Source organism: Pseudochaenichthys georgianus, unplaced genomic scaffold (assembly GCF_902827115.2).
Source record: "Pseudochaenichthys georgianus unplaced genomic scaffold, fPseGeo1.2 scaffold_499_arrow_ctg1, whole genome shotgun sequence".
Taxonomy (NCBI): domain Eukaryota; kingdom Metazoa; phylum Chordata; class Actinopteri; order Perciformes; family Channichthyidae; genus Pseudochaenichthys; species Pseudochaenichthys georgianus.
The window spans coordinates 142,823-165,238 of record NW_027263060.1 but is presented as its reverse complement, the minus strand read 5'-3'; the positions used below and the strand labels follow the sequence as shown (position 1 = coordinate 165,238).

Genomic DNA, 22,416 nt, shown 5'->3' with positions numbered 1-22,416 from the left:
GTCAGGGGACTCTACCCGCCTTTTGGAACACTATTTTGGGATACAATTTATCCATTTTCACCCTTTTCTCTGGTTCTTCCAAAAGTTGACTTAAACTTTTTCCCACCCTGGAGAAAGGTATGGGGAGTTGTCAGGGGACTCTACCTGCCTTTTTGGAACACTATTTTCGGATACAATTTATCCATTTTCACCCTTTTCTCTGGTTCTTCCAAAAGTTGACTTAAACTTTTTCCCACCCTGGAGAAGGTATGGGGAGTTGTCAGGGGACTCTACCCGCCTTATGGAACACTATTTGGGGTACTTTTTTCCCATTTCACCCCTTTTTTCTGGTTCTCTGGTTGTGGCGGCCTCGCCCTGGCCGTCCACCCTCTGGGTACCTGACTCCCCTGCCTCCTCCGGGGGGCAGTTGAGAGGGGTTCAATGCCTCCCCGGAGGATACTGTTATCCCGGCAACCCGCCAGCAGATGAAAAGACCCACCCCTCCGCCTCTCCACCTCTTCTGAGGGACGAGGGAACCGCGCGGGGGTCTGCTGGAGGCTACTGCCGGGTGCTCCGTCCTGCGCCTCACCGGGACCCTGACTCCAGCGCGGTGTGGCGGCCTCGTTCTGGCCGTCCACCCTCTGGGTACCTGACTCCCCTGCCTCCTCCGGGGGGCAGTTGAGAGGGGTTCAATGCCTCCCGGAGGATACTGTTATCCCGGCAACCCGCCAGCAGATGAAAAGACCCACCCCTCCGCCTCTCCACCTCTTCTGAGGGACGAGGGAACCGCGCGGGGGTCTGCTGGAGGCTACTGCCGGGTGCTCCGTCCTGCGCCTCACCGGGACCCTGACTCCAGCGCTGTGTGGCGGCCTCGCCCTGGCCGTCCACCGTGCGCCCTCTGGGTCGTACCCGAAACTGTCGGGTATCCTTTGGGAGAATCAGACTCTGGAGGAACGTGAGGGGAGATTACAGGGATCTCTGCCCGCCTAACGAGTGCCTAAATGGGACACCGCACCATGATGCAAATGAAAACAAACACTGATTTGAAAATAAGCTGAGTGCGTCTTTCGTGAGTCTTTTCACGCTTCCTTCTTTTTTACCCACGATTCTGGTGACATTTCCCGGTACCGAAATGCTCAAGAATACAGGTCGGATGGCGGTCCGTTGTCCGATCTGCAATAGCTCCTACCGTGCCCTGAGCAAGCACCTACAGAGGAACCATGGTGTGCGTAACTTGGATGAAAGAAAAATTCTGCTGTTGTTGGCCAACGGACGGACCAACATTAGGCTCCATCCCTGTACCATTCTGGGATGCGAGTACCACGGCACAAGGCTGGATCGCCACTTGGCCAGAGACCATGTTGAGCTGGCCCGGGAGGAACTACATGTGGTTCAAAATCAAATGAAAATGACAGTGGCCAAGAAGGAGCTTTATGAACTCCGAATGACAAACCCCACCATAGAAATGATTACCGCTTGGGCTGTTGACACGGTGGCAGACGACGATATACTGTCACAACCTCCACCCTTGTCCCCGGTGAATGAATGTGACAACCCGGACTGCAAAGAATGGAGGCTGGAGGCTAACGCAGTGAGGGCTCAGCGAGACATATATGCTGCTGAGGTGAAATCCCTGCGCTGCAAGTTGCAGCAGAGGATAAAGGACAAGCGACAGAGGATGGATCAGCGGGCCGGGGACATGCCCGCGTTCGATGGGGAGGAACGAGAGCGGGTCATTCTGAAGAAACGACCCCGACCAGAGTCGACACCAACGAGGCTGTCCAAGTCGAAAGGTCCCTCCTGCAGCAAGTCTCCCATTCCTGCCTGCAGCACGTCTCCCATTCCCGCCTGCAGCACGTCTCCCATTCCCGCCTGCAGCAAGTCCCCCACTGGCTCTCACACCCATTCATCCAGCTCCTCAGAGCCTGCATCCATCCATACCGAGGCCTCGTCAACCTCCCCTCCCATAAATTCCCCCTGGTTCCGGGGCAGGGGCCGGGGAAATATAATGCGGGACATAACATTCCCACGGATCATGGGTAAGTGTTTTGGCTATGTGACACATGCAGTTTCTGTAACACATCATGTGTTGTCATTAAAGTACTGTTTATATTTCACAGAGGAGTATCTGCAAGGATACCGGGAGCATTATGCAGGTATCGACCCACCAGTGAGGCTCCAGGAAAACACAGTCTCCAAACTAAGCAGAGTGAAGTCGTTCCTCAGTTTCATGGCACACGGTTTCAATCGCCTGTCTGACTGGCTCTTTTTGAGGGATCTCAAGAGGATACGCGGGTGGTCCCGGAGCCTGATGAAGTCAAGCCTTCAGGTCACGACCTCCGACTTCTACATCAAGAATATATCACACTTTCTCAAGTACATGGCCGACACACCGTGCAAGGGGAGCAGGCTCAGCCAAACCGACATGATTTTAATCAAACGGGAAGTAGTTGCCATCCTGAAGTCCCTGAAGAGAAAAGTACTTATCCACCAGATGCAAGTGAAGCGTGACAAGATGGAAGGTCTGCCGAGCCACAACGACCTAATGACATGCTTGACTTCGACCACCACTCGCATCCCTCAGCTCCTGGATGTGATGGCCAGCAATCCGACTACCGCGACCCGGACACTGCTCTATGGGTATATGACTCTTCATTGGAGCTGCATTTATGGCCACCGTCCGGGGGTCTACTCCAACATGACCAACGCCGAGGTCCGAAAGGCGGATACAACTGGCACTGCCTTCGGCTACCTGGTTCATGTGAGTGCTATTAATCAATGTATTTATTCTGGCAGTTATATGCATGATTGACATTGTATTGACACTCTCTATCTCTGTCATAACAGGTAAGTAACCACAAGACGGTCAACGCGTTCGGGGAGGCGCAGCTGTACCTCACCGCAGAAGAATTTGGATGGATGAAGAGGTGGCTGGAAATTAAGGGTACGCTGACCTGCACCCAGAGCCGTTACTTTCTGTACACAGAGGGGAAGAACCCGTTCAGGAAGCTTGCCTACTCCCTGAGGTTGGCATGGGCTGATGTGGGGCTCCGCAGTCCCATTAACTTCACCGACCTCCGCACAGTCCACGCCGATAATGCGAAGAGGTTTCAAGACAAAGGCAACCGCCAAAGAGTGAGTGATTTCATGTGTCACAACACTGCAACTGCGGACAAATTTTATGCGAATAATCCTTCTTTGAAGGAGGCTGCGGACATTCGGTTGCTCTTCACAGAGTCACTGCAAGCAGCGGCGGCGGCATCGACAGCAGCAGCAGCGGGAAATGAAGACACTTTTGCGGGTATTGACATCGACAGTGACAACTCTGGAGAGGAGCACAGCCCGGCTCCCTACCAAGACTCCCTACCAAGACATGTCCCGAAGAGGGACCAGTCACTGGCCGAACACAACCCCTCAGACATGGGTGAAGAGAGGGTGCCATACTCTGCCCCAACTTCACCCACTGTTGCCAGTGATCAACTTGTAAATATGCAGTGTGTTGTTGTAATCAGTCCCCTTGTAAATACATTATATCCTGTTTGAATGTATTTATTACTGTCAATATTACTGTAAATAAAGTTTGTTAAAATTACTAAGTCTTCTGTTTTTAAATCCCACTATGGGTTTTCTTCCTTTAAGATCCCCAGGGGCACGATATTCTGGTTCTGGTGGTAGCATGTAGGTGTTTAGTCCGAGTGAGGAGTGCTCAAGTGTGGGATGATTTGTAAGGTAGAAGAGGGTAAAAAAAGTTAAAGTGTGAACCTCCAGCAGGGCAGGTGGTGCTGTGAAGAAGGCCGACTATGGGTGCCGATGGGCGGACGGCAAAGCACCGCAAAGTAGACCCCCTTTAAGTGTAGCCAGGGGCACGAGCAAAATCCTCCATGGAGGTTGGGTGCTGCTGCTGTGAAGAAGGCCGACTATGGGTGCCGATGGGCGGACGGCAAAGCACCGCAAAGTAGACCCCCTTTAAGTGTAGCCAGGGGCACGAGCAAAATCCTCCATGGAGGTTGGGTGCTGCTGCTGTGAAGAAGGCCGACTATGGGTGCCGATGGGCGGACGGCAAAGCACCGCAAAGTAGACCCCCTTTAAGTGTAGCCAGGGGCACGAGCAAAATCCTCCATGGAGGTTGGGTGCTGCTGCTGTGAAGAAGGCCGACTATGGGTGCCGATGGGCGGACGGCAAAGCAGACCCCCTTTAAGTGTAGCCAGGGGCACGAGCAAAATCCTCCATGGAGGTTGGGTGCTGCTGTGAAGAAGGCCGACTATGGGTGCCGATGGGCGGACGGCAAAGCACCGCAAAGTAGACCCCCTTTAAGTGTAGCCAGGGGCACGAGATTCTTGAGGGTGTGATCATCTTGGTTTAGTCCGTGGGGGAGTGCTTAAGTTCGGGGGCCCGGGGACCCAAGGTGCTCGAGGTTCTGGAGGTACATGGGAGGGATCCTGGAGCTCCTCAGTCCGTGTTTTGGGGGTCTTGGAGCGGCCCCGAAGAGGTGCCTTTGTCGGTGTACCTAATGGGTAAGAAAGCCAGTCTACACAGGTCGTGAAATGTGATTGAAATGTACAGAGTGCTGTACATTTCAATCACTTTGAATGGGAGTCGTGAGGTGTGGATGAAATGGCCATATCTTCCTTAAATTCACATCAAACTCACCCAGCTTTCACACACTATTTCATGGGTAACAGAGCCATGTGCACCATGTATTTAAAGTAATGTTAGCCAGCTTTCAGACACTAATTCGTGGGTAATAAAGGCCTGTACATCTCCCTGTTTGAAAGGGCCATATCTCCCTTAAATTCACAGCAAAGTTACCCATCTTTCACACACTAATTCATGGGTAACAGAGCCATGTGCACCATGCATTTAAAGTAATGTTAGCCAGCTTTCAGACACTAATTCGTGGGGAAGAAAGTCACCCTGGTCGGGTCGTGAAATGTGATTGAAATGTACAGAGTGCTGTACATTTCAATCACTTTGAATGGGAGTCGTGAGGTGTGGATGCAATGGCCATATCTCCCTTAAATTCACAGCAAAGTTACCCATCTTTCACACACTAATTCATGGGTAACAGAGCCATGTGCACCATGCATTTAAAGTAATGTTAGCCAGCTTTCAGACACTAATTCGTGGGGAAGAAAGTCACCCTGGTCGGGTCGTGAAATGTGATTGAAATGTACAGAGTGCTGTACATTTCAATCACTTTGAATGGGAGTCGTGAGGTGTGGATGAAATGGCCATATCTTCCTTAAATTCACATCAAACTCACCCAGCTTTCACACACTATTTCATGGGTAACAGAGCCATGTGCACCATGTATTTAAAGTAATGTTAGCCAGCTTTCAGACACTAATTCGTGGGTAATAAAGGCCTGTACATCTCCCTGTTTGAAAGGGCCATATCTCCCTTAAATTCACAGCAAAGTTACCCATCTTTCACACACTATTTCATGGGTAATAAAGCCATGTGCACACTGTATTTAAAGGGCTGCAGGAACACTTTACCCGCCTTGTAAACACCTTCTCCTGGGTAAAACAATCCATGTATTTCCGCCTGCTTTCCATCAGCACCCGCCAGTCATTTCAAACGGTTTCAAATCGTTTTTTCACTTTTAAAAACAGCTTTCTGCCCTGTAAATGATTTCTAATCATTATTACCGTCATGGAGGAGCTGCAGGGACACTTTACCCGCCTTTTAAACACCTTTTCCTGGGTAAACAATCAATTTATTTCCGCCTGCTTTCCATCAGCACCCGCCAGTCATTTCAAACGGTTTCAAATCGTTTTTTTCACTTTTAAAAACAGCTTTCTGCCCTGGCAATTATATCTAATCATTATTACCGTCATGGAGGAGCTGCAGGAACACTTTACCCGCCTTCTAAACACTTATTCCTGGCTAAAACAATCAATGTATTTCCGCCAGGGTCACAGCCTGCTGCTGCTGCGGCGGCTGCTGCTGCTGCTGCTGCTCTCCCTCCCTAAATTCACATCAAACTCACCCAGCTTTCACACACTATTTCATGGGTAATAAAGCCATGTGCACACTGTATTTAAAGTAATGTTAGCCAGCTTTCAGACACTAATTCCTGGGGAAGAAAGTCACCCTGGACGGGTCATCAAATGTGATTGAAATGGACAGATTCCTGTACATTTCAATCACTTTTAATGGGAGTCGTGAGGTGTGGATGAAATGGCCATATCTTCCTTAAATTCACATCAAACTCACCCAGCTTTCACACACTATTTCATGGGTAATAAAGCCATGTGCACACTGTATTTAAAGTAATGTTAGCCAGCTTTCAGACACTAATTCCTGGGGAAGAAAGTCACCCTGGACGGGTCATCAAATGTGATTGAAATGGACAGATTCCTGTACATTTCAATCACTTTTAATGGGAGTCGTGAGGTGTGGATGAAATGGCCATATCTTCCTTAAATTCACATCAAACTCACCCAGCTTTCACACACTATTTCATGGGTAATAAAGCCATGTGCACACTGTATTTAAAGTAATGTTAGCCAGCTTTCAGACACTAATTCCTGGGGAAGAAAGTCACCCTGGACGGGTCATCAAATGTGATTGAAATGGACAGATTCCTGTACATTTCAATCACTTTTAATGGGAGTCGTGAGGTGTGGATGAAATGGCCATATCTTCCTTAAATTCACATCAAACTCACCCAGCTTTCACACACTATTTCATGGGTAATAAAGCCATGTGCACACTGTATTTAAAGTAATGTTAGCCAGCTTTCAGACACTAATTCCTGGGGAAGAAAGTCACCCTGGACGGGTCATCAAATGTGATTGAAATGGACAGATTCCTGTACATTTCAATCACTTTTAATGGGAGTCGGTGTGGATGGCCTGTTGAATCCGATTTTGAGCACTCTTTTCCCCGCATAAACTAGTTTAAATCACCGTTAAACACTTATTCTGTTGATGTCTATATAACCGACTTCCCGCTATGCATTAAGTCGGTTATATGGACCCTGTACACTAGGCATACCGCGGCCGGTAGTAAATGTCCAACCATTGTACCCTCTGGTCCCTAGGGTATGTTAGGAGAAGGGACCACATTACTCCTGTTCTGGCTGCCTTACACTGGCTCCCTATAGAACACAGGATAGAATTTAAAATTCTTCTTCTCGCCTACAAAGCCCTTAATGGGCAGGCGCCATCTTACCTTAAAGAACTCATTATACCCTACTGTCCTACTAGGGCATTGCGTTCCAAGAATGCAGGGTTGTTGGTTGTTCCTAGAATCTTTAAAAGTACACTGGGAGCCAGAGCCTTTTCTTATCAAGCTCCACATTTGTGGAATCAGCTTCCAGTTTGTGTTCGGGCAGCAGACACCCTATCCGTTTTTAAGAGTGCGCTTAAGACCTTCCTTTTTGATAAAGCTTATAGTTAGGGCTGATTAGATTCAGCCCCTAGTTTTGCTGATATAGGCGTAGTTTGTCGGGGGACATCTTACTTCTTCCTTCTCTCTGTCTATACCTGTGTACTCTCATGTTCCGATTAACCCAGCTTCCCCAAATGTCTTTCTTTTTGGTGTCTATATACGCTGGGATCCGGAGTCATGGATGATCCTGCGGTCCTGTGTCCTGGATCGCGAGCGCTGGATCTTGAGTCGTGGCTGTGGTCCTGGATCATAGGTCCTGGATGGATATCCTCGTGGATTCATCTTCCTATTATACACACATGCATTTCCAAACATTTGGACTACCTATGTTGCAAATGTATTATCTTTTCAATTTACACACGGCATCTATTGCACGTCTGTCCGTCCTGGGAGAGGGATCCCTCCTCTGTTGCTCTCCCTGAGGTTTCTCCCATTTTTCCCTTTAAACTGGGTTTTCTTTGGAAGTTTTTCCTTGTACGATGTGAGGGTCTAAGGACAGAGGGTGTCGTATTGTCATACTGATATTCTGTACACACTGTGAAGACCACTGAGACAAATGTAACATTTGTGATATTGGGCTATATAAATAAACATTGATTGATTGATTGATTATTTTTAATTCTCCTTATAAGAGTTCTTTGTTTCTTATTAGAGGTTAACAGTTTTATATCATGTAATAAATAGCCTAATGAATGCAAAAATACTGTAGATTTTGTCTGATATAACAATAAAAAACTAATATGTTTTGCGGCTCCAGACAAAACATTTTTTGGAAAAAGGAGCAAAATGGCTCTTTTGGTCAAAAAGGTTGCTGACCCCTGGTTTAGCCTGATCGATCCAATCTCCATTCACAAAACGCACATTTTAAAAGGTTGTTGCATGCCGTCTTGTCTGCACACTTGTCAAAGCATTAAAGCATGGTTTTTACTAACCGTTATCAGTATTTAGTTACTTCGGCATCATTTTGAAACGTGTATTACAATTAAATCACGGTAACATAGGTTAATTTGGTCGTAGTTGGTTTCCACCACAGTATTTACATGGATATAAGCCCCGCCCCCTCTCCAGCGCGTCCTGTTTGAATGACAGGAGTAAACACAGCTGACAGCCGCGGTGAAACTCCAGCGGTTAGAGCAGGGGTGGGGAACCTCCGGCCCCCGGGCCGTATACGGCCCGCGAGACCATTTGGTATGGCCCTCGAGGTAATTTATAAACACACGCAAACAGTTAAAGAAATCTAGACCGCAAAATAATTAAACAAGCGAGTGCCTGTTTTTCCTGGCAACGGTCATGGTCCTTGAACACAACACGAGCCTAACGTGTCATCACGTGGTATATGTCTCGTCTGACAGGGGTGCAGTTCTGACGAAGAGCACCAGAACGCCGCTACGGGACTTCAAAAATTGCAGTATCCATAAATCCGTACACATGCTGCAGTTTTTGCGTGGCTGTGTCTTTAGTTGTAAGCCCAGTGGCGATCTGTTCATCTGTCATACTGATCATACAGTCAATAACTTTGTTGTTATTAGCATCTGGTTAGCTAGCTATGCTAACGAATATAAGAAGCTTTTTCTCCAACCAGTGAGGTAAAGGCACATCTTTATATGATCATTATAGTTATCAAAAAACAGGAGAATAAAGTAAACAGGTAGGCTATAAAATACTATATGACAGTAAACAAAAGCTGTTATTAATAAACAAGAATACAGTTTGAAAGGAGAGTGATTTGTAAAATATCCATAAAGAAAAAGTAAATCTGCTCACAGTTCTGTTTCATATGGGTGTTGAGAGATTTTTCCATAGATCTCTTCATTTTTCTCTCAAAGTGCACCAAATTGATGCTTTTAACTTCAATATTTAAAAAAAAACCTTCCCGGGGGAGCATGCCCCCCGGACCCCCCTAGAGGGGATTAGGTCCCTCCCACTTAAATAATGTCCATATGGATAGGAAACTAAATACATTTGCACACATCTTGTGTCCATATCTTTCTGTTTGGTAGTCATGCCACACCGTGCACGTGCATGCATGCGCGAGTCATGGCAAGATATCTGGACTAAGAAGTTGCTTTTTCTTTGCACAGCATGAAAGAAATGCCAAATGAATGGGCTGTGATTTTTAAGCAGAGGTCAATCATTTGTATGGCCCTCGGAGGATGTTGAAAAAATTGAAATGGCCCTTGAGAGGAAAAAGGTTCCCCACCCCTGGGTTAGAGCGATGAGAATATCCGCATTGCGTCCGTTGTGAACGCAGCATAATGCAGTTCAGAAACCACTGTTCTGACGCTTTTAAAGCAACTTTTAACAGTGTGAGGGGCCCAAACGCCATGGTGGCCGTAGGACATACAATTATTTGTGGGGCATAACGGCCAGACCGAGGGGCTACGACGGCCATGGCCGTCGTGAAAATCCCACCCTGCCACCCACCCTCCTGTGGAGGATGTTCTCATCGCCCTGGTAACCCTTTAAATAGTCTGATACGACCACTGCACTTTACAAGCCAGACATAATGTTTAAATTGTCGGGGAAAGAGTTTTTAAACGTTTGGAAGAGATTTTTAGCCTGTCATTTTGCAAGATATCATTTAACATTGAAGCTCTCCTGGAGATGGACAGAATGTCAATTTCCAGGAGAGCTTCAATGTTAAATGATATCTTGCAAAAATGACAGGCTAAAACCCAGGAATAAGTGTTTCAAAGGTGGGGAAAAGTTGTTTAAAATAGTCTGATACCTCCAGGGCGCATAACCGCATTTTACAAGCCAGGGAAGGTGTCTGAATCCTGGGTAAACTTTGTGTAAATAGTCTGATACCTCCAGGGCGCATCACCGCATTTTACAAGCCAGGGAAGGTGTCTGAATCCTGGGTAAACTTTGTTTAAATAGTCTGATACCTGGCACTGTATCAACCCCTGGGAACCTTAAACGTTATTAAAAGTTTTTTTTATTTATTTAATTATCACATGATTTTTACAAAAACAGTATACACAATATGCATAATAAACATAATAATAACATGATAAAAACATGATTAGCGGGGGCCCGGGGGCCATATTAGCCGTCTAACTTGTACGGTGCACCGAGGGAAAAAGGCTGAGTCCACGGCCTCTACCCCCACATTTGTTTAAGTTGGCCACCTCTGCCTTCAGTTTGATAACCTGGCCTTCTCCCTCCTCTTCCTCCTCTTCCTCCTCCACCTCCTCCTCTTCCAGGCCTGAAAAGTGATGGCATATTATATTGTATAACTCATGCATATGGAAATGCATAAATAAAATATGATAAAATGTCACACACACACACACCCCACCTTCATAATGCACCTTCTCCTCGTTTTCCCAGGATTCGATGGATTATCCATAAATCATACAATCAAAACCAAAACGTTGATTTATCTGTTTTCCCGTTTTGGTTTAAAAACTGAATAACGTCGGTTTTTTGGTTTTCCGTTTTTCCGAAAAACCAAAAAATGACACCGGTTGTTTCTTAAACGTTGTTCATATGTTTTGGATGCATATTGTTCTAGTATTTTTTCAGGCTGTTACATACAATTAGCCTCTGTTGCTACCTGCTGGTGGTGAGTAAATATTAAAATCAGTTAAAATTGACAACCGGTCCGCGATTTTTTTTTAATGTATCTGCCGGTCCTTGGCACAATAAAGGTTGGGAACCCCTTCTCTAATAGACGCTACTCAAGATGGCGCAGACAAATCAACTTCCGGTGATACAGAGGAAATTAAAATAGTCGACCTGAGACGCAGCCCCTGTCTCAGCCTGTCCCTCTCAGGAGCCAAGCCTGGAGAGGACGGCCCAGAGTGGGTAACGCCCCGATTGCACCCGCCTCTTGAGACATCGCCCCCCAGAACTGGGGGATTGCCCAGGCTGGCCCACCTTCATCTGTGTCATCTCTGAGAACCACGACAGTTACATGGGAAATAAGCCCCTCCTACACCTCTATATAAACAGCGTGTGGAAGCCCTTTCCGGCTCACTCTGTCCTGATGCAGCGCAGCGAATGCATCTCTTGCTCACGTGTATAGCTGCATATCCTCCTGAATGATGAAAACTCACACACACAGCTACATGTTCCTATAATACACACTGCTTGGATTTGATCACAACCTGTCCTTCACTGCAAACATCGCTGCTACAACCCGCTGCTGCAGATACACGCTCTACAACATCAGGAAGATACGTCCCCAGCTGACCCAGAAAGCGACGCAGGTTCTGGTCCAGGCTCTCGTCACCTCACGCCTAGACTACTGCAACTCCCTCCTGGCTGGTCTACCTGCATGTGCCATCCGACCTCTGCAGCTCATCCAGAATGCAGCGGCTCGTCTGGTCTTCAACCTTCCAAAATTCTCCCACACCACGCCGCTCCTCCACTCCCTTCACTGGCTTCCGGTAACTGCTAGAATCCACTTCAAGACACTGGTACTTGCGTACCATGCTGCGAATGGATCTGGCCCTTCCAACATCCAGGACATGGTTAAACCGTACACCCCAGCACGTGCACTTCGCTCTGCATCAGCCAAACGACTCGCTGCACCCTCGCTGCGAGGGGGACCCAAGTTCCCATCAGCAAAAACACGTGGATTTGCTATCCTGGCTCCAAAATGGTGGAATGAGCTCCCCATTGAAATCAGGACCGCAGAAAGCTTACACACCTTCCGGCGCAGACTGAAAACTCATCTCTTTCGACTCCACTTCGAGCGATAGAATGACTAACAAAGAACTGCTAACAGAGCACTTATATACTAATAAAGGACTGGCTTATCTAAAGCCAGTTGAGTAGCACTTGAAACGATTGGCTCTTTGAAACTTGATGTTCTTATATGATTCTGTTTTCTTCAAGGTTGTGTCTTCCTGGTCGAATGTACTTATTGTAAGTCGCTTTGGATAAAAGCGTCAGCTAAATACAATGCAATGTAATGTAATGTAATGATCACCTTTCACGGCTATCCTGGGGTGAGATTTAGTTATAATAAGCCGAAATAATCAAAGACTCATGGGTTTACTACTGAAGATGTGTATTATAATTGTTATATGTGAGTGATAGTGAAAACACTACTATGGTAGCTATCACTCAACGTCATTTAATTTTTCTTGGGGTCTAAGGTGGGAATTGGATCTGCCTCGGTGGAGAGCAAGGATGGCCAGTGCATTCAGTCCTGTAGCCGTCTTGGCAGCAGGATTCAAACCCTTTCTTCCCTGACTCAGCGAGTGCCCCATGTTCTCATTTCTGTGGCAGGTTCATTCTCTGGCAGCCCCTTATAATTCACTGCCTGATACTGTCTCCTCCTCACTATTATTCTAATCCTAACCGTCAAACCCTTTGCAGGTTGTAACCTAAAATGGACGCTGTGACAAAGGTAACTTTGTCACTGTGGACTGACGGCTTCGGGCCTTGTAATATTGCACATGTGGTTTAGTTTGAAAGTGTTTCCCCTCCTGTTTTGTCTGTGGCTGGTGATTGGATTCACCTGGTGCCCTGTGTTGTCTCCTCCCCCCTCACCTGTGTTATTTGCCTGATTAGTGTGTGTGTATTTAGGCTCTGGTTTCCCTGTCAGTGGACAGGTAGTGTGTGTGAGATCCTTGTTGCTGGTGACTGTGTTCACATGAAACAGTAAGATTGAGGCTGTGTCATGTACCTCAAGGAGTAATAAATGCCCACACCGGGTTATGTTTGAACTCTCTGCCTCCTTGCTTGGTCGGGCCGCTCAACGGTCAGTCTCACGGACGCCCACGTGCTTACTCCTCCTCATGCCTTGAAACTAACATGGCGGCCCACTTGAAATTAATTAAGAGAACAATTGAATTGTAAATAAATAAGGAGACAACATAACAATTTGTAATGAACATTTTATTGGGGTTATTACAAAGGTCAAACATAGGATTAAGAAAATACATGGAAATTTACCTGCTTACGGGAACATACGGTAGCTTCAAGAAACTCAGACGAATAAGCTCCTCCCACACCTTGAAGATTATTATCATCTGATATTTAAGAAGTGTGTTACATTTGAAATGGCAGAAAGTCTTGTTGCAATTTCTAGATATTGAAGGAGGCCCCTTGAGTTTCTCTATTAATTATCAATACTCTGGGCAAGTGACAGGGGAAGCCAGGGGGGGATTTTCCTCAGATTTAATGCAGTTACATTCTTGTAGTTAATGATGCATGACAGGCAGACCCATAAAAAGCCTTGAGAATTGAGTCACACAGTTAAGAGAGACAATAGTCCTTCTGAATTATCAATAAATGTATTCAGTCCAGTAAAGCGGACTTCGAGGTGAAAGGAAGTTCACAGAAGCCCTTAAGCTAAGAAGAACAATCGACTTCTGTTAATGATAAAGATGTGTGTTCGTTAAAGATGTTTGGGGAAGAAGTGTGTCTAGCAGAAGCTAGATGGGATTACTGCTCAAAACAATACCTGTGTTTGTGTTTTATATTGATTTCTCGGTTTTATCCTTTCATAAATGTGAGGACTAAAATGGCCATAAACTTCTGGGCTGGTTGGAGTAAACAGGGTTTTATTTCTCTGTGGGGGAGGTGTAGGTATGCAGGACAGGGGGCTAGGTGGATGAGAGTATATTCTGCTTAAGATCTCTAGCATGTCATGTTTCAGGGAAGTCTACATATCTTGAATAGTATATGTGTGGGTTTAATTACTTTGTATTAATAATAAGCCACTGTGTAACCAGGAGCTGGAAATATGAGAAAATTAAACCTTTGTATATATCTTTGTGAACAAGGGAATATTCTTTAAACACAACTAGAGTTTCTGAAATGCTGCAGGATGGGCTCTGTGGGAGGAGAATCTCCCCCCCGGATCCCGCAGCACATGACGGTTTTGTGTGCCCTCAACCGTGCAACACTAGTACCCAGTGATCAGTCACACCACGGGCACGAGGCATGGCATTTCGGTACCGGGAAGTGTCCCCAGTAGAATGCATAGAACCGGGGGGACAAAGAAGGACAAGTGAAAAGACTCCAGAAGAAAGTACTCAGCTAACTGGAGAGACCCCATGTCAAATCTCTCCAGTTTCCTGCAATCATCGTGCGAAAAGTGTCCCATTTAGGCACTAGTTAGGCAGGCAGAGATCCCTGTCATCTCTCGGCCGTTTCCTCCGGAGCATTGTTCCAATTTGTGGATAAACGGGCCGTCTGTGGACACTCGGTACAGGGAAGTGTCCCCGGTAGAAGGAATTCATGGAACCGGGGATAAAGAAGAAAAAGTGTGTGAAACAGGCACTCGTTAGGCGGGCAGAGATCCCTGTCATGCATAAGGGGGTCCGTGTCGCCTTATGGACACAATGTCCAAATGCACTGCAACGGCCGCATGTGAAATGGACAGAAATAAATCCAGCCTAACCGCTTTTGCCACGGCACACTAAAAATAAGCCGTTGTGATACACGTGTAGACAACGGCTGCAGGATAAAAACTGGCCCAAAATTGGGGTCCTTAGACCATTCCCTCAAAGAGAAATGACTAACGCAGGAAAAGTGTTCAAAACAAGGGTATTGTTACTGTTTAAAGTCAGGAAAACTGTTTTAATTCGGTACAAATACAACCAGGGCTGACACACACCATTTGTACACGCAGAAAGTGTTATAAACATGGGTAATGTTACCGTTTAAAGTCGGGGGAGATGTTTTAATTTTAAAAAAGCCTGAAAATGCCTCTGCATGACCCCCCCGGACAGCAGACAGACACATCCATGGTGATAAGATAACATTTAAACCCGAAAATAGCATGCTAAACGTGGGTATATGAGTTTCAAAGGTCCCCTCGACTGTTTTGAATTCAAATTGGTCATTCAGAATGTGCTATTTCACTTCCCGGTACCGAAATGCCATGCCTCGTGCCCGTGGTGTGACAGATCACTGGGTACTAGTGTTGCACGGTTGAGGGCACACAAAACCGTCATGTGCTGCGGGCCTGCGGCACAATATATATCAAACAGCAAGACCAACAGCATTGCGTAAAGACGCACACAAATAAAGGGCAACATAGAAACCACTTTTGAAACATTGTGTGCGTGGCAGCACAAACACTGGTAAATCACGAGCAAGGCACACTGGTTAAGGATGGCAGCTTCCTCATCGTTGCACTCGGAAAGAAATAGTAGAGACAGAGACGATTAACTGTTTAGAACGCCTTGGGCATGTATTATTTTCCTATGCACTGCACTCGGACTCAGAGGAGCGACACAACATGGCCAGGTTCATGTGCCATGACACGGCTACATCAGACAAACATTACGCCATGGACCTCACCATCAAACAGGCCCGCAAACGTCACAGGAGACGACTTCAAAGAGGACTCTGCATCAGTGTGATTTATGTATGATTACTCATTAGTATGCCAGTTTTTGACAATGTATGTGATATATAGATATATATAACTATGTTCTCTTTTATTATCCAACAGAAGGCTGAAGAGGAAGAGAAGAACAGGGTGGAGAGAGAAGAAGAAGAAGGAAAAGATTAATGTTGAGGGAGGAAGAGGAGAAGGAGCCACCCAGGACAAAAAAGGTAATCAAAATCTCTAGCACAATATGATAATGTATGAATCCCAATGTGACAAGTTGATTAAAAATTGTTTTTTATTTTGTGTGTCATAATGAGCCCCAAACTGACAGAGAAAAAAATAATAGTCGTTGAGCTGCAGTCAAGAGAAAGGTGTTCCCTCTCCCCACACACTCCAGCACCCCATTCTCTGCACAAGTTTGCAATCATGTACATATTGTAAACATTTTTGTATTAAAATAAAGGTTTTAAATTATTTAAAGTAGTATTATGGTCATTTGTTTATAGTTCTGCTAAGTCATGTTGTATGTTTTAGGTGTCTAACTCTGATACACTTGGTTCTTACATTCATATTTTGATCTTGGGGCCTGCTGGATGTCCTCATTTTTAGAGATCACAGGATGGTAAATAATGCAATGTTTAAATATTGCTTAATGCACATATTATGTATTGCATTCTATTTCGAGGCAACAGAAGGATGTCTCTTTTCACCCAGGGCCTCATTAACTCGTTAGGGAATAAGAGGCTTGGATCCTACTGCCCGGGACCGGCTGTAAGTTTGAGTGCTCGGGCCAACCTTGCTCACCACCGAGGCAGGCCAACTCTCACCTTAGGCTCCAAGAAAAATGTTATTACATTGAGTGATATCTATCATAGTAGTGTTTTTACTACCACTCATATATAACAATTATAATACACATCTTCAGTAGTAAACCCAGGAGTCAGTAATTTTGTAACTGTTTTATTGTGAAAATACTTCCGGTTAGCTTTCGCCTGTGGTTAAAGTTTATTTTGAAAAGCTATTCCGGAAGGGATCACCGAAATACCAACAGTAGCTTGACTTCAGGTTTTACGGAAAACACGATTACAGCCGTTAAAATGTATTGAATAAAAAGTCATGAAAGAAATGAGGAGGAGAAAAGGTGTGTGGAAGTAAGCAATGAATGTAAATGTCGAAATCCTCTGTTATGTGCGATATCAGACATTGGTGAAAGGAGGGTTAGATTACGTCACAGAAAAGGGGGATGCAGGCAGGCGGGAAGAACGAATGTGTGTCGGGCACTTCTCCATGGCCCGGACTGCGAGAGGAAGCTGCAGCTTCTCTCCCCCCAACTACCTTCTGTTTGTTTTATTACCGTGCCACTTAATTAAAGTACGCATTTGAACCTCCTTATTTTAAGTTTCTCTCCTGGACGCGAGGACAAGGAATATCCTAATAGTAGCCCTGCTAGGTGATCAAATCCAAGCAGTGTGTATTATAAGAACATGTAGCCGTGCGTGTGAGTTTTCAGCATTCAGGATTCTTCATCATAGTAGCATGTAGCTGTGCGCTTTCAGTATTCTTCATTCTAATTCTTCATCATTGTAACATGTAGCTGTGCGTTTGTGCTTTCAGCATTCAGGAGGATAACAGAGACGAGTAAGCAGGAGAGATGCCTTCGCTGCCATGCATCAGGACTGAGTGAGCCGAAAAAGGCTTCTGCACTCTTTTATATATTTATATATATATATATACATATACATATACACACATGTATATATATATACATACACATATATATACATATATATATATATACATATATATATGACGCGTACTTTCATGTAGAAATTGCTCCAAAGCACAGAAAGTATCTGCGTTTTGCCTTCCAGGGAATAGCTTACGAGTACAACAGACTGCCGTTCGGCTATTCCCTATCCCCACGCACATTCAGCAAATGTGTGGCCACAGCGCTTCAACCGCTGCGCGCACACGGCATGAGAGTTTTATTTTATATAGACGACCTCATAGTCATGGCTGGGTCACGGGAACAGGCAATGTTTTGCACAGCACAATTGATCACACACCTAACCAGATTAGGCTTCGTGATCAATTGGAAAAAGAGCACCCCCATACCTCACCAACGGGCGTTGTATTTGGGTGTGGTGCTCGATGCAGGCACGTTGCGCGCCACCCTGTCAGAGAGCAGACGTGCGTCCCTTCTTCAGGGGGTACGCAGACTGCGACAGGGGGCAACAGTGACAGCTTTTACTGTCATGCAGATGCTGGGTCTCATGGCGGCTGCTCACATGATGGTCCCGTTAGGGTTACTACATATGCGCCGTCTGCAGAGGTGGTTCTCCAGCCTACGCTTGGATCCCAAGAGGCACAAGTGGCGGCTGGTGACCATACCCCCTTCAGTGAGGGGCAACCTCCGGTTTTGGGGGTCCCCGGATCACCTCCGGAGGGGGTCTCCACTGGGACGGGTGACCTCCTACATCACAGTGTTCACGGATGGATCCGGAGCAGGATGGGGAGGGACCTGCCTGAAGAGGGCTATAGGTGGGCGCTGGGCTCTAACAGAGTCTCGACACAGCAACCTCCTAGAGCTACGGGCGGTAGTGTTAGTCCTCCGGCATTTCAGGCCCCTAATTCAGGGGGAACATGTAATGGTCAGGAGCGACAACAGCACCACAGTGGCTTATATCAACAAGCAGGGCGGAGTTCGATCCGCTGCCTTGTTGACCACAGCGGAGGAACTGTGGTTATGGGCTTCAGAGGTGGTGTTATCTCTGAGAGCCCTCCATATCCCGGGACTGGAGAACAGAGGGGCCGACCTCATGTCGAGGGGCGGCCCCCTGCCAGGCGAGTGGGTGCTTCACCCGAAGGTGGTGAAGCAGATCTGGGCCCAGTTCGGGAGAGCGGAAGTGGATCTGTTCGCCAGCCGGCGAAACAGCCACTGTGCCCTGTGGTTCTCCGTGGCTCGGAGCGACGACCCACCCTTGGGGGTGGACGCGTTTGCACACGAGCCATGGCCAAGGAAGCTGCTATACGCTTTTCCACCGCTGCGTCTCATTCTCCCCCTCCTGAGGAGAGTGAGGCGAGAACGTCTGTCAGTCATCCTAGTGGCTCCGGATCGCGTTGGGGCGCCGTGGTACTCAGAGATGACACAGATGAAGGTGGGCCAGCCCTGGGTGGTTCCCCAGTTCTGGGGGGCGATGTCTCAAGAGGCAGGTGCAATCGGGGCGTTACCCACTCTCGGCCGTCCTCTCCAGGTTTGGCTCCTGGGAGGGACAGGTTGAGACAGGGTGGATTGTCTGATAGTGTTATTCAGTCTATCCAGGCAGCTAGAGCTGGATCCACCACAGCCTGTTACAGGCCAAAGTGGCTAGGATTCCAGTGATGGTGTGAGGAGCGGAGAATAGAGCCCCTATCTTGTGAGTTAGGCTCTATTTTATCCTTCTTACAGTTACTGGTGGACAGAGGGCTTGCGCATTCAACAGTGAAGGTGTATGCAGCAGCCATCTCGGCCTGCCATGAGGGATTTTGCGGCAGGTCAGCCTTTAGTCGCGGTTTTTACAGGGGGTCAGGAGGCTGCGCCCAGTAGTGCACGCCTCCACCCCACAGTGGGACCTGCCCCTAGTGCTCGAGGCTCTGGCCTCGGGACCATTTGAGCCTCTGGAGCTCTCCTCCCTAAAAGCACTGTCGTGGAAGACAGCTTTGCTTCTTGCCTTAACGTCAGCCAAAAGAGTGTCCGAGTTAACTGCTCTGCCGGTGCACCCGAGCTGTTTACAGATTCGGGGTGACCGGAGCGGCGCGACACTCAGACCGAACCCCTCCTTTGTGCCCAAGAGCCTAAGGAGTGCGTTCAGGTCAAGGGCTATTCAGTTAGGGGGTTTTAGTCTTCCCCCCCATGGTGGGACCAGGGAAGCTAAACTGCACCTCCTCTGCCCGGTGCGTGCGCTAGCATATTATGTAGAGCGCACGGCTGCCCTTAGACGCACCGAACAGCTGTTCGTGTGCTTCGGGGGCGGGGTGATCGGGAAAGCTCTGTCCAAGAAACGCCTGGCAGGCTGGCTCTGCGAGTGCATTGCACATGCCTACGGACAGGCAGGGAGAGCCTGCCCCACGGGGGTTCGTGCACACTCCACACGGGCTGTGGCTGTGTCAACAGCCTTATTCAACGGTGTGAGTGTGGAGGATATATGCACAGCGGCGTCTTGGTCGACGCCAGGCCTCTTCATAAGGTTTTATCTCTTGGACATGTCGGGCTCTTTCTCCTCGTCTGTACTTGCGGGGGCAACACAGGACTGGTAGGGGGGAGGGGGGTTGTGGGTCAGTTGGCATCTGACGGGGGTGGCGCATTGGGCCCTTACAGGGCTGGAGGGCTGCTCTCCTCCTGCCGAGAGCAGGAGGGGGGGGAGCCCTCCACACTTTAGTCCACACACTCGGCACGGGGTCAGTGTTTGAGTGTGGGGCAGGGGCTCTGGTGCTCTCCCTGTTATCCTTAGGGATTCAGGTGTGTAGTAAGCCCTTTCGGGGCCGAGGGGGCTCTCCCCATCCAGGGTGGGGGGGGTCCCCCGGCACTGTTTTTTGAGCACACTTTTTGCGAGGTAAGCGCAGCAGGGTGTGCTCTGTCAGCCACAGCCCAGATTTCTCCTCGGTTACAACCGGATTAAAGTTGAAGGTGGGGCAGCAGCTGCTGACCATAATAGCCGGTCAGGGGCAGTAGGGTGGAATATTGTTGGACGACAGTGCGCGTATACATCGCGGCTCCACCCACTGTACCCATAGAGTCCAGTAGAGGGCGGAGCCTGTGAGAAATATAACGTCGGGTTACGTAGTGTAACCGTTGTTATATTAGCACAGGCGGAGACCTCTACTCGGGGCACTGTCTGTCCTATTCCGCTCGCTGAAGAGAGGTGTAGGATGATAGTCAGGAGGCGAGGCCTCCTTTTATACGGTGTGATGCGCGCGCATTCAGGTAGGCCCGCCCAGGGCCGGCTACGTCTATAGAATTCTCAGTGGGAGAATGCTTGCGGGGTAAGAGAGTACCCATAGAGTCCAGTAGAGGGCTCCGCCTGTGCTAATATTACAAGGGTTACACTACTTAACCCGACGTTTCTCTCATGAAGGAGACTAGACAGCTCAGCAGAAAACCAAGGATTGTCTCGTCCCTTTACTCTAAATTTACGCAGGGGTGGCATGTCTATCAATGATCTCCATAAAACCAAGATAGAAATAAGACCATGCGGTTTCCACATCAGCACACAGATTGATTTTACCCCAATCAAAATCAAACAGATCATGCACAAAACCCTGCTCCACAAAATGTTTTATGTCTCTCTTGATGATAATGCGAGGTTTAACCTTTTGGAACTTAGTGTCCCTAATTGTGGCTACAACACAGTGATCGCTCAGATCATTTGCAAATACTCCCACAGATGAATATTTATGGGGAACATTAGTTAAAATGAGATCAATTAGGGAGGATTTATTAGGGGACTTAATATTTGGGCGAGTAGGACTGTCCACAATCTGAGTAACATTCAATGAGATACAAAGGTTTTTAAAATCCTCTGACACTGCAGTTAACCAGTCCCAGTTAAAATCTCCAAGTAGTACTATTTCCTTGTAGTCTAGTTGTGATAAAAGATTTGCTAGTGAAGACAAGGAGTCTTTGACAGCTGAGGGGGGTCTGTAACAACTCACTACCATGACCTGTTGACCCTTTGCCACTTCTATAATTAAGGCTAAAAATTCAAATTGCTTACTGATCGATTTGGAAACTAATGTGGTTACACTGAACTTATTCTTAACATAAATTGCAACGCCACCACCTTTATTAGGCCGGTCGGTACGATACACATTAAAACCATTTAAGGCAATGTCAGAGGCCAAAATAGACTTATTTAGCCATGTTTCAGATAAGACAATGACGTCAGCGTCAGTCGATTTTGCCCAGATACGGACAAAATCTAGTTTACCTAACAGACTGCGCACATTCAAGTGGATGAAACCCAACCCAGACCTAGCTTTAAAATCAGCAGGAGTAGCGATCTGACTATTACTAATGGGCGGACCAGGGTTAGGTTGTACATTTCCTGACAGTAATAACAACAACAAAAACAGGCATCTTTTCCTCTTAAATGACACACATACATTGTCATCTAATTTAGAAACACCCGAAAAGTCTGCGAGAGTGTGATTAGAGCTTAAGAAGCAGTCCTGAAGAACCATCAACGCAGGAAAATAAAAAAGACAAACATATTTTGTCGAGCAGATTGACTGTGACAAGGCAACCGGTAATTGTTTGAGCAACACATCCGAACCTTTGCAGGGGATGCCCACTGCGGGTGGCAGAACAGACCTGAATCCAGTAGTCTTCTCAGAATGACTAGAGATCTTCTCATAGTCCAAAACAGTTAACAGGCACAGCAGAATCACGATATGGGCCATTTTCCCAGACCAGCACAGCATCCGGATAGGCATGCAAGCAGGCCCGAAATGTGGAGGCGCTCCGTTCTCCTCGCGATATCCCCGGTGCAGAACCTCCTCAGTACAGCAGGATAGGCGAAGCAGGACCAGCTCGAGGCGTAGAGGCAATCCGGTCTCTCCGCGATATCCCCGTGGTAAAACGTCCTCGGCACCGTAGAGCACAACAGGTGGAGCAGGTGGATACAGGCCTCAACTACAGCAGGTGTAAAGCAGGCCTCAGCCCGAACACGAAGCCACTCCGGTCTCTCCGTTACGCCCCC

The 22,416-nt window shown here is 47.3% G+C and overlaps 1 protein-coding gene across 2 annotated transcripts in view; it reads left to right on the top strand.

The window, feature by feature from the left end:
- The window catches only part of LOC117442892 (uncharacterized), a 91,904-nt gene that overhangs the window by 22,205 nt on the left and 47,283 nt on the right, over positions 1-22,416 (top strand). The gene's annotated exons all lie outside the window — the stretch shown is intronic.